Raw genomic sequence first — 14991 nt, 5'->3', positions numbered from 1 at the left:
TGTACATAATAAGTTATATTCCATTATTCCTGGAATAATTTTATGTTCGTACACCCAGATATCATATTATACAAATTAATAAAACAACTACATGTTTTAAAATATTGTGCTTTTTTTTTCATTTCAAAATCTGCAGATTTCAGACATCTGGCTCAAGTTGGACAGGACATCAGGTGGGTATAGGCCTTATAATAATTCAGATGTATATTTCGTTTCACTTTGTTTATTGTCTAAATAGTGTATTACCATAACTCACTATGTTGCTCTGACAATTGCTAGAATCAATTAATTTGTAAAAACAATTTCTGTAGTCTAATTCATGGACTCATAAAATATCACCATCTGTCATGTGATTTCACAAATCTGCTTTTTACATAATGATTTAGTTCAAGGAGACAAGTACAATATTTACCAAACTCTTTAAAAGTATTTTTAGCAACTCTTGGATTTTTCTCCTTGAATTAACCCACTATGTTATACTCATGTCAAGTCCCAGCATTGAAATTTCATTGTGTCATACACTCACAGTTAGATTTATAATAGTATTGAAATTGTATTGTTTCATACACTCACTGTTAGACTGATAATAGCATTAAAATTTCATTGCGTCATACACTCACAGTTAGACTGATATTAGTTTCCTCCTCGATCCAAACTACTACTTTTACGAAAAAACAAGATTATTGCTTATATTAGTTACAGATGAAAAAAGCATAACATATACTTTGTTTGGCCATGTGTCTGCGTGTGTGTCTGTTTGTCTTTATATTTGTTTGTATGTTTGTTTGTTTGTTTGTTTGATTTGTTTGTTTGTTTATTTGTTTGTTTTCTTGAACAGGGTGAAAGTAAATACAAGTACTAGACTGCATGCATGTTTTTAATACCAGTTTCAGTTTACTTTCCGTCTTAATTTAGTAAAGTGTTGATAATTTAATTTGATTCTATATGTAGTGCCAAACGCGATTGTCTGTATTGCAAAACATTGGGAATAATAACACTTGCTGGTGACGTCAAGGGTAGAAGAGAAGCCGCTGCCAGTCTACACTGTCAAGGTAAGAACATTGCGGGAAATTTTATATTACTTTTTGAATTTCAGTGCTATGAGAAAAATAGCTAGCCATAGTTGATATTTGTCAGAGAATGAACCATATCACTAAACACAGTTTAACACATATAATATCACATATGCACATGTTCTGGTTTTGACAGATGGAAATATTGAAAAGCAAATGAAGAAGGGTGGTGAAGAAGTGGTCGATGAATCAGGATTGGCTGGTCAAGGTGAGATAATTACTTGGCTCATAGGATTACAATTTAATACCCCATGATGCCATCAGAGGTGAAGACATTTGTTTACTGAAAAATAATTTAGTTTGGCTAGAAAGAGTGGTAATGGTAAAATTTGAACTCTGCCATGATAATTACGAAACTGTAGACAGGATGCAAAAATAAACACCTTTCAATATGTGTGTGGGAAAGAATCGAATGTTAGATATAAAATAGAACTTAATACTTGGAGTAGGTTTAGATTTGTAGTCTTTATAATCATTATTAAGTTCAAATTATTTGTAAAATGTTACCTGTACATGTAGTCATAAGTGAAATAGTAAATGTGTTTATATACATGTCTGCCAAATAGCTTCTAATTTTCTACTGGACATTACGCAGTTTTCATGTTTTGGTGATAGCTAACATAAATCATCATGCGTTTTTTTTTATCATAGGTGTCGACGGTGATGGTGTCAAAGATGTACAGCAGAGAGGAAGGTGAGGAAAACAACTGATTTCTGTTATGAATTATATCACATTATTCTTGTTTGTATTTGTCATTTTTGTGATCAAAGCTGAACTGAGATTGTGTACTATAGGCATGGTGAAATGTTTGTGTGTGGTGTGTGTATGTGCAGATGTGTGTGTGTGTGTGTGTGTGTGTGTGTGTGTGTGTGTGTGTGCAGGTGTATATATCACAGTTAGAGTGATAAAGATAGCATGGACGTTTTTGGGGGTTTTAATTTAGAAAGTGTTAATGACGTGATGATATCATCGGTGATATGCAAATTAGGGCTATCAATATGTCTATAAATCTATAATTCAAAACTACCAGGCAGATTGGACTGACAATTGAGATAATTTTTGTCAATTCAAGTCCTTCAATCTTATCAATATCAATAACAGTATACAAGGGTATAGTCCTGAAAGCATCAATCATAACATTTCCCTTGATGATATAGAATGAATTCACTTTAAATTTCAAAAAAGTGCAAAACAGAATTACAGTCTTCAGACTGACTGGTAAACTGTAAAGATACAATTTCAGTATGAAATTTCTCACTTTCTTAAATGACACTAGCCACCTTAGATTGACTCTCGAGTCCCACATTGTACACTAGCCACCTTAGATTGACTCTCAAGCCCCACGTTGGGCTCTAGCCACCTTAGATTGACTCTCAAGCCCCACATTGGGCTCTAGCCACCTTAGATTGACTCTCAAGCCCCACATTGGGCACTAGCCACCTTAGATTGACTCTCAAGTCCCACATTGGGCACTAGCCACCTTAGATTGACTCTCAAGCCCCACATTGGGCACCAGCCACCTTAGATTGACTCTCTAGTCCCACGCTGGACACTAACCACCTTAGATTGACTCTCAAGCCCCACATTAGACACTAGCCACCTTAGATTGACTCTCAAGCCCCACATTGGGCACTAGCCACCCTAGATTGACTCTCGAGCTCCACATTGGGCACCAAAATGTAAGCAACACAGTCTTACGAATGGAGCCAAGGTTGCGTACGATCGATGCCGTTGTAGGGACTTGGGTTCAGGGACAATAATTATTAATACAAAAAGAAATTCATTAGATAAAACATCTCAGTTTGAAAACCAATCTCTAAAGCTCTATCATCTCTCGATAAATTAACAAAGTTTGTCGACACCCTGATGTTCTACCCCCTCTCTCTCTCTCGACTGACACATGTACATGTAAAGCAAAGATACTTACCGACCTTTTACCGACGTCATACACAATCAATGCATATATGATAATCGCTCTATTTGTTCTTATATAAAATATCAACTGCTATGTGTGACCATAGAAGTATGGTGAGACATACAGAGCCTTTGGATATCACAGGACCACTAGTGCATATCATACTTTGAAATTAATTTAAATCTGAACAGAAAGACCATGTATCGAGTTTATAAACTCTGCTTTACCACTTTGGCTGACGGGGGATTTCACGATTTTTCTTTGTTTTTCCAGTTTCTTGTTGTTTCTTTTGTTTTTTGTTTAGTTTTTCATATTATGTACATTATTAATAAAGTCTTTTTTATACTTTGTCTCACCTTGGAAATCAAAGTGAGAAGAAACCACGAATAGATCCTTTCATTGTCTACATGAATGAATTATCTAAAGAATTGACTAAAGGTAAGGATGTCCATACACATGTAATCCAGCTATCATTTTTTGATATCACACACACACACACACACACACACACACACACACACACACACACACACACACACACACACACACATATTCATACACCCATACATACCTACATATACATACCTACATACCTACTTACATACATACACACACACACATACATACATACATATATACATACATACATTAGGGAGGCCAATAGATTTGGAGATAATTGAATAAAGTGTGGTTTTAGGGACTGTATGACATACAAATTCTGACCTGTTTCAGCCAACTGAGGACATATTTTAAAAGGCAGGAACATTGGGAAACATGTTATATCAGAATTCAGCCTGGCGAATTTATTATTTTTGAAAAAATTTGAGTTCAAATCTGAAGAAAGTGTAAATTTCTCAATATTTCAAAACTAAGCAAAAACTGATAAATTCCAAACTTTAGACTTGCTTTTCTGAAAAATGTGTTCACTCAGAAAGGGATAACTATAATTTTTCTGTGGGAAAGTTTCTTTGTAACATGGTAAGTATACAGTTGCAACTCTTCACATTTGAATTTTCTCAAAAATTTGGCTCCAAAACTGCTAATTTTATTATTTTTGACACAAAAATGGTAATTCTGAAGGCAAAAAATGGAAATTTTTCAAACACAAAGATAGGCACTCAATTTTTGTCAGAAATCATAGTATAGTGATATTTATTGCTAAAAAACCTCTTTTTAAGAAACTATCAAGTTAAAATTATGCAAATTTATTCAAATTAAGCATATTATGGGATTTCCCATTGAAATGCATTAGGAACAGGTGAAAATGAATTAATGGGTGTTAAAATGAATTGTATTGAAAAATCAACCCAAGTAACCTACTCACATTACATAATTACTTTCTACAAAACAAATGACACCATAGAGGACCACAAATTTTATGCAAATATATGCAAATTAAGCATATTATGTGATTTCCCATTGAAATGCATTAGGAATAGGTGAAAATGAATTAATGGGTGTTAAAATGAATTGCATGGAAAAATCAACCCAAGTAACTTACTCACATTACATAATTACTTTCTACAAAACAAATGACACCATAGAGGACCACAAATTTTATGTAAATATATGCAAATTAAGCATATTATGTGATTTCCCATTGAAATGCATTAGGAATAGATGAAAATGAATTAATGGGTGTTAAAATGAATTGTATTGAAAAATCAACCCAAGTAACTTACTCACATTACATAATTACTTTCTACAAAACAAATGGCACTATAGAGGACCCCAAATTTTATGCAAATATATGCAAATTAAGCATATTATGTGATTTCCCATTGAAATGCATTAGGAATAGGTGAAAATGAATTAATGGGTGTTAAAATGAATTGCATGGAAAAATCAACCCAAGTAACCTACTCACATTACATAATTACTTTCTACAATACAAATGACACCATAGAGGACCACAAATTTTATGCAAATATATGCAAATTAAGCATATTATGTGATTTCCCATTGAAATGCATTAGGAATAGGTGAAAATGAATTAATGGGTGTTAAAATGAATTGCATGGAAAAATCAACCCAAGTAACCTACTCACATTACATAATTACTTTCTACAAAACAAATGGCACCATAGAGGACCACAAATTTTATGCAAATGTATGCAAATTATGGGATTTCCCATTGAAATGCATGGAGAAAATGGAGAGAGTAGATACGGAAATTCAATTTTGTGCTTGTAAATATTACTATGCAACTTCATTAAAAGAGTTTACCCAAAGTATATCATTTACAAATTTGAGTATCTGTATATAGTCAATGTCAATGTATGTACAAAATAAAATTAATCTTTTCAGTTCATCTATAATATGCATTTCACAATGTTGCCTATAGGGAGTTCGAAGTTCATTGTAAGCTCCAAATATATTCATGCAAATTTATATAAATTGAGGACATTTTCAACTCAGTATATTGTAAACAAATTTGAGATTCTGTACATTTTACATGACCACTGTATATGTGCAATATTTACTCTACAACATTCAGTTCACCCACATTACTTCATTTATAAGTGTCACCTTTTGTGGGTTCAAAGTTCAGTTATCATTATTTATCATGTTTAGCCCAGTATATTGTCAACAAACTTGTAATTGTTTTGTAGTTTTAACATGGCCACTATAGATGTTCAATATTCACTGTCAACTGTATTTAACTGTAACTTGTTAGTTTTTGTGTGTTTTTAAGGGCCATCAAACTTCATTTATCAACTAAAATTGTATCAATGTCAATATTTCATTCTTTTCACATATTTCAATTAAAAAAACAATTCCAGGGTATGGTAGGAGTTATGAATGAGTGATATACCAGTTAAATGTTAGCACACTTATGGCAGAGTGTTCAGTTTAGAAAGTGGTATGTCCATATCTTCATCCTCGTCAGTACTGTTTATCTTGCGAGACAGTTTGGCCAATGGTAAATCCATTTCATCATCACTGTCACTTCTGTTTGTTGTTTCATGAAATTTTAAAACATCTACACTTGATTTACATTTCACTATATGTAGAGGTACATTGTCGTCATCGTCGTCGTCGTCGTCGTCATCATCATCATCATCACAGTCACTTCTGTTTGCTGTTTTATGTAATTGTGCTCGGGCTAAATCCATATTTTCATCAACACCTACACTAATTGATTTACATTTCAATATATGTAGAGGTACATTGTCATCATCATCATCATCATCATCACCGTCACTTCTGTTTGCTGTTTTATGCAATTGAGCTAGGGGTAAATCCAAGTTTTCATCAACATCTACACTTGAGGTACTTTTCAATGTATGTAGAGGTACATCATCATCACCATCATCATCATCATCACCATCACCATCAACCAATGTGTCAACTCCTTCATGAGACTGACGGCACATTGTTTGTTCAAATAGTGTAGCAAGAGGTACATGCATAGAAAGGGGTATGTCCATGTCATCATCAGAAGAACTTGAAAGGTCATCCATGTGCACACCACTTTGGCCCGCCATGGCTAAATCTGTTATTGTGTTCTGTATGTCCTTATTTGCTCTAATGAGTTTCTTGAGAATTGTTTTCTTATCCTTTACTTTACTACGCCCATCCAATGCAGCAAAGTCTCTGGTTGCAAGCTTATCTTCATCTCTCAGAGTGACCCACAGTTGTATCTGTTCTTGTACTTCCTTACTATTTAGTTGACCAATCCTGTGACAGTGTGTAATTAGTGTCCCTGATTTTAATTTCTCAACATTTTTTGTTCTGTTTGCTGTTTTACGTGCTCTACTCTCTCTAATCTTCTGTCTCTTCTTTGTGTTGTGTACTTCCCTCTCCTCATAAAGTCTCCTTAATTGGGCATCCTTGTTACCATATTTCTGTCGAAGGAAGTTTGCTTCCTTCACAGATGCATTCACTATTTGTTGTTGGTCAGTTGGATTTTGGTTTTGTATCCACAGTGAAGCATGATCTCGCTTTGCTCTGACAATACTTGACAAAGACAGTGGGTTGCTGGACGGTGCAACACGATATTGTTGATCAAGTTGACCAAAGTCACTTTCGCACTCATCATTAGTTGCTCCGGTAAGAAGTCTTGCTGCAGATTGTTGGATAGGTGTAGGGTTACTAAATTCACCACCAGGTAGATGTTCTCTAGCATGGAGTTTTAGTTTTTCAAAACCAGCTTGACAACACAACTTCAGGAGTACTTTGACTAGTCCGTCTGTTTCATGTTGTTCCCTGATTTTTTCCATGTATGAATCAAGTTTGGCACAATGGCTATCCGGCCATAATGTCTCAGAACCTACAAAGAGTCCATCAGCATCAGATGACCATCTTCTCAGTTTTTCAGTTGCATGTACATAGAAGTCATTCATGGCAAGTGGATTGTCTGCACTTTTAGACTTCTTCAATAGTGGCAGCAACACTTCATAATGCAAAATAGCATATGCCCTCTGCTCAGCCAGGACTTTGTTGTCAAAGTACCCTTCATAGACACTGCTTTCCAATCTATTCCAACTGCCTTTTACATCACGAACATCAAGAAGGAACATTCTGACGATTTCTTGGGCACAATATGTAGGAATAGCGTTGTGAAAGTAAACTAAGTATCTTGACCCAACTATTGGTTGGAAAAGGTCTCCATCTAAGTTGACATCATTGGCTAAACAGAATGATTTATATTCTTTCCCTCTAGCATATTCTTTTTTCGATTCCATACATAACAGTTTATCACATTCATAAATGTGTTTCCGCCCTCCAGTTAGTCTTCTTTGTGTTCTGTTGTCAGTTTGAACATTGGCTTCTGACCATAGGTATTTGACCACTGCCCTTGACATTGCTTCAGCTGTATTATGTACTTTGTGGGCTGCACACGTAAAAGCATGGATGTATGATTTGTCAACTTGCTCTTGAATTGACAACTCATCCCAGTCTGATATGGCCTTCTTTTTTTCATCAATCAAAAGCCTTGTTAATTTCACTTCAGTGGCAGCACGATCAGACATTTTTGATTGGATATTAGAAAGTGTGTATACTTCATCTGGGTTGGTAATTCCAATGTCCTTAGCAAGACGGGCAAGATCTGCTAGATGCTGGCGTAAGCTGTCCAAAGTGTCCTCTGAACGTCCACCAGCTACTGGGGTTAAACCTAGTGTGAAAACTGTCCGTTTCCCTGTCTGGCTTTCTTCTTCATTTGGGGAGAGAACTATTTTATGGGACAACCACTCAAGTTGACATTTTGGACTTTTGTCAGTTTGGTATCCAACATTTTTGTTATCTCGTTGATTCCACTCAACCAAACCACGTATGCTAGCAAGACAGCCTGCTTCCATTTTCATACGTTGAGCTGTACTTCGTTTTGGTAGGGACGTTGATTTTATATCTACAGGACTCAAATTACTCAATACAGTTCGTACGACAGGTTCTATTACATTTGCAGACACTCCAAGGGTGAGGAGATGGTAGTATGTCATTCGAATTTCAGTTCTGTACAAACCATTTTTCATCTTCGTTTCCAGAGTCAGTAACTTCTCAATCTGTTTCTTTAGCATTTCTTCACTATTTTCTTTCTCTCTCATCTGTTTATTCAGTTCACTGATTATACCTTCATAGAATAACTTATTTGCTTCTTTGTCTTGCTCTAAGTTTTCTTCAGCTTTCTTAAGTCTATCTCTCAATGTATTGATATTTTTATCTCTCCGCAAGACCTTCTGCTCAAGTGCAGTCATCTTCTTTGCTTTGTTTTCAACTCTCTTGCATTTTGTTTCTTTTTCATTTGCTATGTCCATCATGATTTCTGCTGTATTTTTCCACTTTTCTATATGCTGCTTCTCCGATGTTAGTTGTTTGTGGAGATGTTGTATTTTTTTGTAATGCTTGTCATCATTTTTCTCACATTGCTTTAAGAGTGTCTGCTTTTCCTTCATCAATGTTTGCTCCATGTCCTTGACTACAGCTTGTTTTTCAATGTCATGTTTGAGTTCCATTGTTTTTACAAGTATGAGTTTCTCTTCTTTACATTGAGTGACTGTATCTTGTGTTTTTCTTTTTTCTAGCTCCACCATTTTGCTTGCTGCTTCTACTCTTTCTCTAGATTCTTCTATTTTCTTTTTTGACATGTTATGGACTTGTTTCATTGCTTCCGTTGTGGTAGCAAGAGTTTCTTCTGCTTTTCTCTTCAGAGTAAGGGCATCTTTTGTTCGAACATTGACACATCTTCTAAGCTGATCATACTTTTTCTTCCAATGTCTTTCTTTGCTGTCTACTGTACACACTTGGATCTGTCTTCTTTTCTCTTTACACATTGCTTCCTCATAAGTGGGAGGTGACATTTTATTATGCATATAAACTTCATTGGAAGGCAGGCTGGGTTGGTAGGGAGGTGGAATGTCAGCAAGTATTGGTATTGGTTCAGGTAAGTATCTTGCGTAGGGGGAGGGTGCACATTGAGATTTCCCAGATTCATCGGCAACATTAGTGACTTCCAAACTTGGCCCAGAAACTGTACAGTTTACATTCTCTGTTCCCTTTCTTGGTTGCCAATATAGTGTAGAATTTAGAAAATGTTGTAGTGCTTCAAACGATGACACAGCACCACTTCTACCCACTCTGCTATTGTTGTTATGGACCAGTCGTTTAAAATCACTTAGCAGGCGTTCACCTTTTGCTTTCACAGCATTGTGTTGTTTGTCTATATTTAAGAAATGTTTACACCATGTTGGCAGTACTTTGTTTGCATGAACTGGTATGCCATCTACACTGATGCAGTAACCTCCTTGGTATGTGCATACTTTCTTCCATGTCATGTATAGAGAAAGATAATCTCTATTAGTGATTTGACGACATGGTAGTAGAGAACACTTATCTGTACGGATAGCAAAATCAACTCTGAAGTGTCGTAGGTAAGGGGGTGGAATACTATGGTAGCTGATTCCATTATGCTTTACACCAAATATGTTGTCCTTGATGCCTGCATAGAATTTGTTCATAGTGCTGTACTGTATATCTGTTGGGAAAAATCACAAGAGAATTATATAATTACCATAATTGTTTACAAATAATACATTGTTATAGAAGCATAACAATTGTTGAAGTTTATTCTCATTTCAACAATTAATACCAAACAGACAAAGTACGATGAAGGTAAAGCCTTTTTTCACTGTGAGCTAAAATTCATAATATTTAATTATACATTATATATTTGAGTTCAATAAATTGTCAAACATATTTTGGACAGCCTAAACCACATTTCACGTTCTACTACATTCAATCTTCAAGCCAATTCACTTGATTAACTTGTTGTTTGGTCATTTTTAGTGTTTATTTTCAATTTTAACCACAACAGTGTTATTACAGCCTCAACAGCTTTAGAGGGCTAATTACAAACAGCGAAATTAAAGGGCATATAGTGAAATGCAAAGTAATTATGAAACTCTAAGATATACAGTACAGCATTATGAACAAATTGTATGCAAGCATCAAGGACAACATATTTGGTGTAAAGCATAATGGAGTCAGCTACCATAGTATTCCACCTCTACCTACGACACTTGAGAGTTGATTCTCCTTTCTATACAAACAAATGTTTATATTTAATCATTGGAGTTTTTAAAAATGTATGCGTTATCATATTTTTTATACTTTCATAAATGTGTCATTTTCATGAACATGGAACGTGGTAATAGGCTGTCCCAAAATATTTCTTATTCAAAGACATGTACATGGACATGCATGGTTTATAGGAGAATAGCATTACTACACTATATCCTTAAACAGAACCAATTTAAAGGGAAACAAATTGAATATACATTGACAAAAACACTGATGCAAGTTGGCACTGAAATTGAACCTCAGTACTTTTTTAAAATTTATTGAAAGACAGTTACTTTTGTCATAATAAATGAACATGAAAATAAAATAAAAAGAAATAAAATCAACATTTGAAGCTTTGTAACATGTCAGATGCCAAATATGCTGTTGAAAACGTGAATTTAAGAGTGGAAATATATTTTGAAATGAAAAGGTCGGGCCAGATCGAAATCGTGAACACAGCGGAGAATTTAAATTCACTGGCCTTAGTGACTATGAAGTACAATTATGTACACATTTTATGTACAAAAAAAAATAATATCGCAAAAGTGGCATGCCTAAAAATATATATCAATGCGATCAGATGATTACCCTACCTTTAATGTGCTAGCGCGATTAGCATTCGATTGCAATAATTACAAAAAATCAGTACTTGAGTGTATATGCACGGAACGTTTACTTGGATTCAAATGAGCCGCCATCTTGAATATGTTCGTAATACAAAATATGCACGTTCAGAAAATATGGTCGCGAGAAGCGATTTCTCTATTAATTTCAACGAAACTTGCACAAATTGATAAACAGTACTTCTTTATTATGATGTTAAAAGATTTGACGATTTGAAAATAGATGAGACGTTACTTACCTATAATCAATACGTGTAAGCAAATACAGGGCGCCAGTAACACTTCCCAGATGCAGACAACAGAAATCGTTCATCACAAACTCTTGCTAGCCATAAACTTATGTTTCGACAATTTTTATTGGCTTACGACATAAATTGAGCTTTCGCCAACCAATCAAAAAACATGTTGTTATTGTTAACAAACGGCAACGCCGCCATATGTCATCAAATATTTTCTTTCGTCTTTATGGAGACAACTTGAGGGCGCTGCATTACATACGCGCAACTCGCGGCCCCGTTTCACAGCACAACTTGGCACTTTCAACAATCGCTAAAATCCATCACATTATTTCGAATTACAATACTTATATGCGAACATAACCTCATATTAGTTGTTTACCAAAATACAAAAAACAGTGGGGTTTAGATGATGTCTTAGTGATTTTTTCCCTCTTGAAAAATCGATGATCGTCTAAATATACACAATTTCACACATTGGCCTCCCTACATACATACATACATACATACATACATACATACACACATAATACATACATACATACATACATACATACATACATTACAGACAGACAGACAGACAGACAGACAGACAGACAGACAGACAGAAAATAATTATTTGTCAAATACATCAGTTGTTGTAAATAGAAAGTTATTTTAGGATTATAAATCTTTAAACTGAAGTCATACTTGTCTGCACGTTTTATCTTTGAAGTGCAGATTAACAGTTGAACCATAGTTGGTAGCAGAAACCCTCTAAATTGGTGTTTACATCTCACACATATTGGAAACATTGCCTCAAAATCACTATGTGTAGTGATTCGTGTCAACGAATTGGTTTTACCACATGCTAAATTGAATAATCAATTCACAACTTAACAAACAATATTAGTTTACACTACATCCTCACAGTAAGATAAATCTTTATTTATTTTTTGGTTTGTTGGTTTGTTGGTTGATTGATTGATTGATTGATTGATTGATTGATTGATTGATTGATTGATTGATTGATTGATTGATTGATTGATTGATTGATTGTCGGTCGGTCGATCGATCGACCGACCGATCGATCGAATGATCGCTAGGTCGGTGGGTTGGTCGATCGATCGATTCATTCATCCATCCATCCATTAAACAATTCTTTTCATTTGTTTTTAAATTGTGTAGATAAAATACGCGAGTTGCTCAACTTGGCGGATGGATTGACTCCAAAGATTACTGCAACAGATATGGAAGAAATTCGTCATGACGGGTATGCTTTCCTTAAAAAGATGATAGATCTTGGTCATCTTAGCAGCACAAACCCAAAAGTTCTCATTGCACTTCTTGAATATGCAGGTTTGGTAGCTTTAGCTAAACGAATACAGGAAAGATTCCAGCAAGGGTTTGGATCCTAGATGGACGGACAAGAACTGCAGAGACCATTGAAGACTCCACAAATGTCAGAAGATGATGGTGATGAGCAGATGACGTATACAGATGAAACTAGAGTAGAGAGTACATTTAAGGATAATACATGTATGTAATTATTAATTCCATGGTATAATGCATATGTATGCCTCAACATTGCAAAATCATCAATGTCCAAGTGTGCAAACAAAATTGCTCATAATGAGACCTATCGAGAACTGATTTCAAATAAGGTTGCATACAGTCATAAACGGCTAGGGTAGCTAAACACATCTGTTCATGTTTTACATTATGTAATTTTTAATATAACCAACACAGTTATGTTTGTTATTGTTTAGTTTGCCAATAATTTAATGTATTTGTAAGTTTACCATAATATTGATTGTTCAATCATTATTTGTTCATGTTGTACTCGTACGTTCTTTGTTTTGTTTTCTACTTTGCCGACATTTGGAGATATTGGTCATGTGACTCCTGTATCGCTCTTTAAGAATTCATTGACATCTTGGGCTTTCTTGAAGTAGTCTTTGTATTTTTGAAGCACCTTCAATATACTTGTCTTTCACTTCTCAACAACACCATCTCTACGAGTTTTATTCATACTAACATCAACTATCACATGATCAAGTCCAAAATATTTGGTCAATATTTCTGCCAATCCTTAGTTGCTGGTAATTGGGGAAGGGATTCCTTCAGTAATAGCTTCCATCCCAACCATTCCGAATGGTTCGGTACGTGATGGCATCAGGAAGAGATGATTCAGCTAGAAGTCTTTCTATATCTCATCCTGTGTTCCATACGGGTAGAGAGTACCGATGAATCAACATACTTTAGTATGTAACCTTTACTCATGTCGTGTTTCCCTTTCCAATTCCTCATATTCCAAACAGGGGTCTTCTTAGACAATACTTTAAGTAATATTGATATCGACAGACGTCGTTGACAAACAAATTTACCGCGAGACAGAAACTTGATTCGATTGGTACTCGCAACAACGCATATACTTTTGAGCATGCAACTCGTTGTACCCGAAGGCTCGATTGGGAGTACATGTCGCATGATTGGCGACCGACGTCGCGACGAGTCAAGGTCAATTGTTCTTGGCAAATACAGATTGATTCCGTAAATAGGACAAGTTTAAATACATCATCAAACAGCTTTAGCTGTTCATATTTTCAAATGGTATGCATAGGAAATCATTGAAAAATCTATTTTGAATATGATAAATCGCGTACTTACATGTAAGTACAGTGAGGTCATGCCGGAAGTACCGTACTTAGACTGACTCCTGTAGTTTTTTACTTGCGATTGTGAAGATAGTTTGCAGCCAATTTACATTGTACCTAATACTGTCAAAGAAAACTGACTAATATGTCCCACATGATGAAATATTCTGTCATCCGCAAACAATGTTCGCGTTTTCAAATTTGTGTCACAATCAGCCATAATGAATGTATAACCTTTGGGCTATTTGTGCAACGTGATATGTTGTACCAGAAGACAACAACACATCGGTGACTAATTTTTTTTTTCCATATCCAATGAAAGTTTCATTTGCAAATTGTTTGAAAGTGGTAATACGAAATGCCGTCGGATATGTAAATTGTTATTACACCATCATTTCGAAGGTATTTAGACTTTACATAAAATTAGGCATGGATGCAATAATTTTTGTTAGCACAACTGAACTGAGGTTCAGTAGTGCTATAGGGATCGCCCGGCCTCTGTCTGTCTGTCTGTCTGTCTGTCTGTCTGTCTTTGTGGATGTATGTGTGTGTGTGTGTGTGTGTGTGTGTGTGTGTGTGTGTGTAAACAACTTAAAGTCAAAAACTGCTGAACCGATTGCCATGATATTTGCTGGGTCCATTATCTTGGGTGTCTAGTTGGGAAATTGTTCAAATCAAAATGATCTTGCCACCGGTTTGTGATTTGGGTCAAAAAAAATGTGATTTTTGGTCAAAAATCTTAAACTCAAAAACTACCGGGCAGATTGGTCTGAAAGTTAGTTGAAACATTCTTCAGGGTGTTTTTACTAAGAATTGTTCATGATATGAATATCCCATCAGTGATATGCAAATTAGGGCTAAAAATGTGTCTTTTTGGTCAAAAATCTATCATTCCAAAACCACTCAGCAAATTGGGCTGAAATTTAATGTGAATGCATCTAAGG

The 14991-nt window shown here is 35.2% G+C and overlaps 1 long non-coding RNA gene across 1 annotated transcript; it reads left to right on the top strand.

Moving 5' to 3' along the window:
* Positions 1 to 3362: 3362 nt before the first annotated feature.
* LOC144449896 (uncharacterized) lies at positions 3363 to 13122 on the top strand. The gene is made up of 2 exons (XR_013482189.1): positions 3363 to 3427; positions 12579 to 13122. It is a non-coding gene; the product is annotated as an uncharacterized LOC144449896 (long non-coding RNA).
* Positions 13123 to 14991: the final 1869 nt, after the last annotated feature.

The sequence above is a fragment of the Glandiceps talaboti genome, chromosome 19, assembly GCF_964340395.1.
Source record: "Glandiceps talaboti chromosome 19, keGlaTala1.1, whole genome shotgun sequence".
Classification (NCBI taxonomy): Eukaryota; Metazoa; Hemichordata; class Enteropneusta; family Spengelidae; genus Glandiceps; species Glandiceps talaboti.
This window is presented reverse-complemented; position numbering and strand designations above follow the sequence as displayed.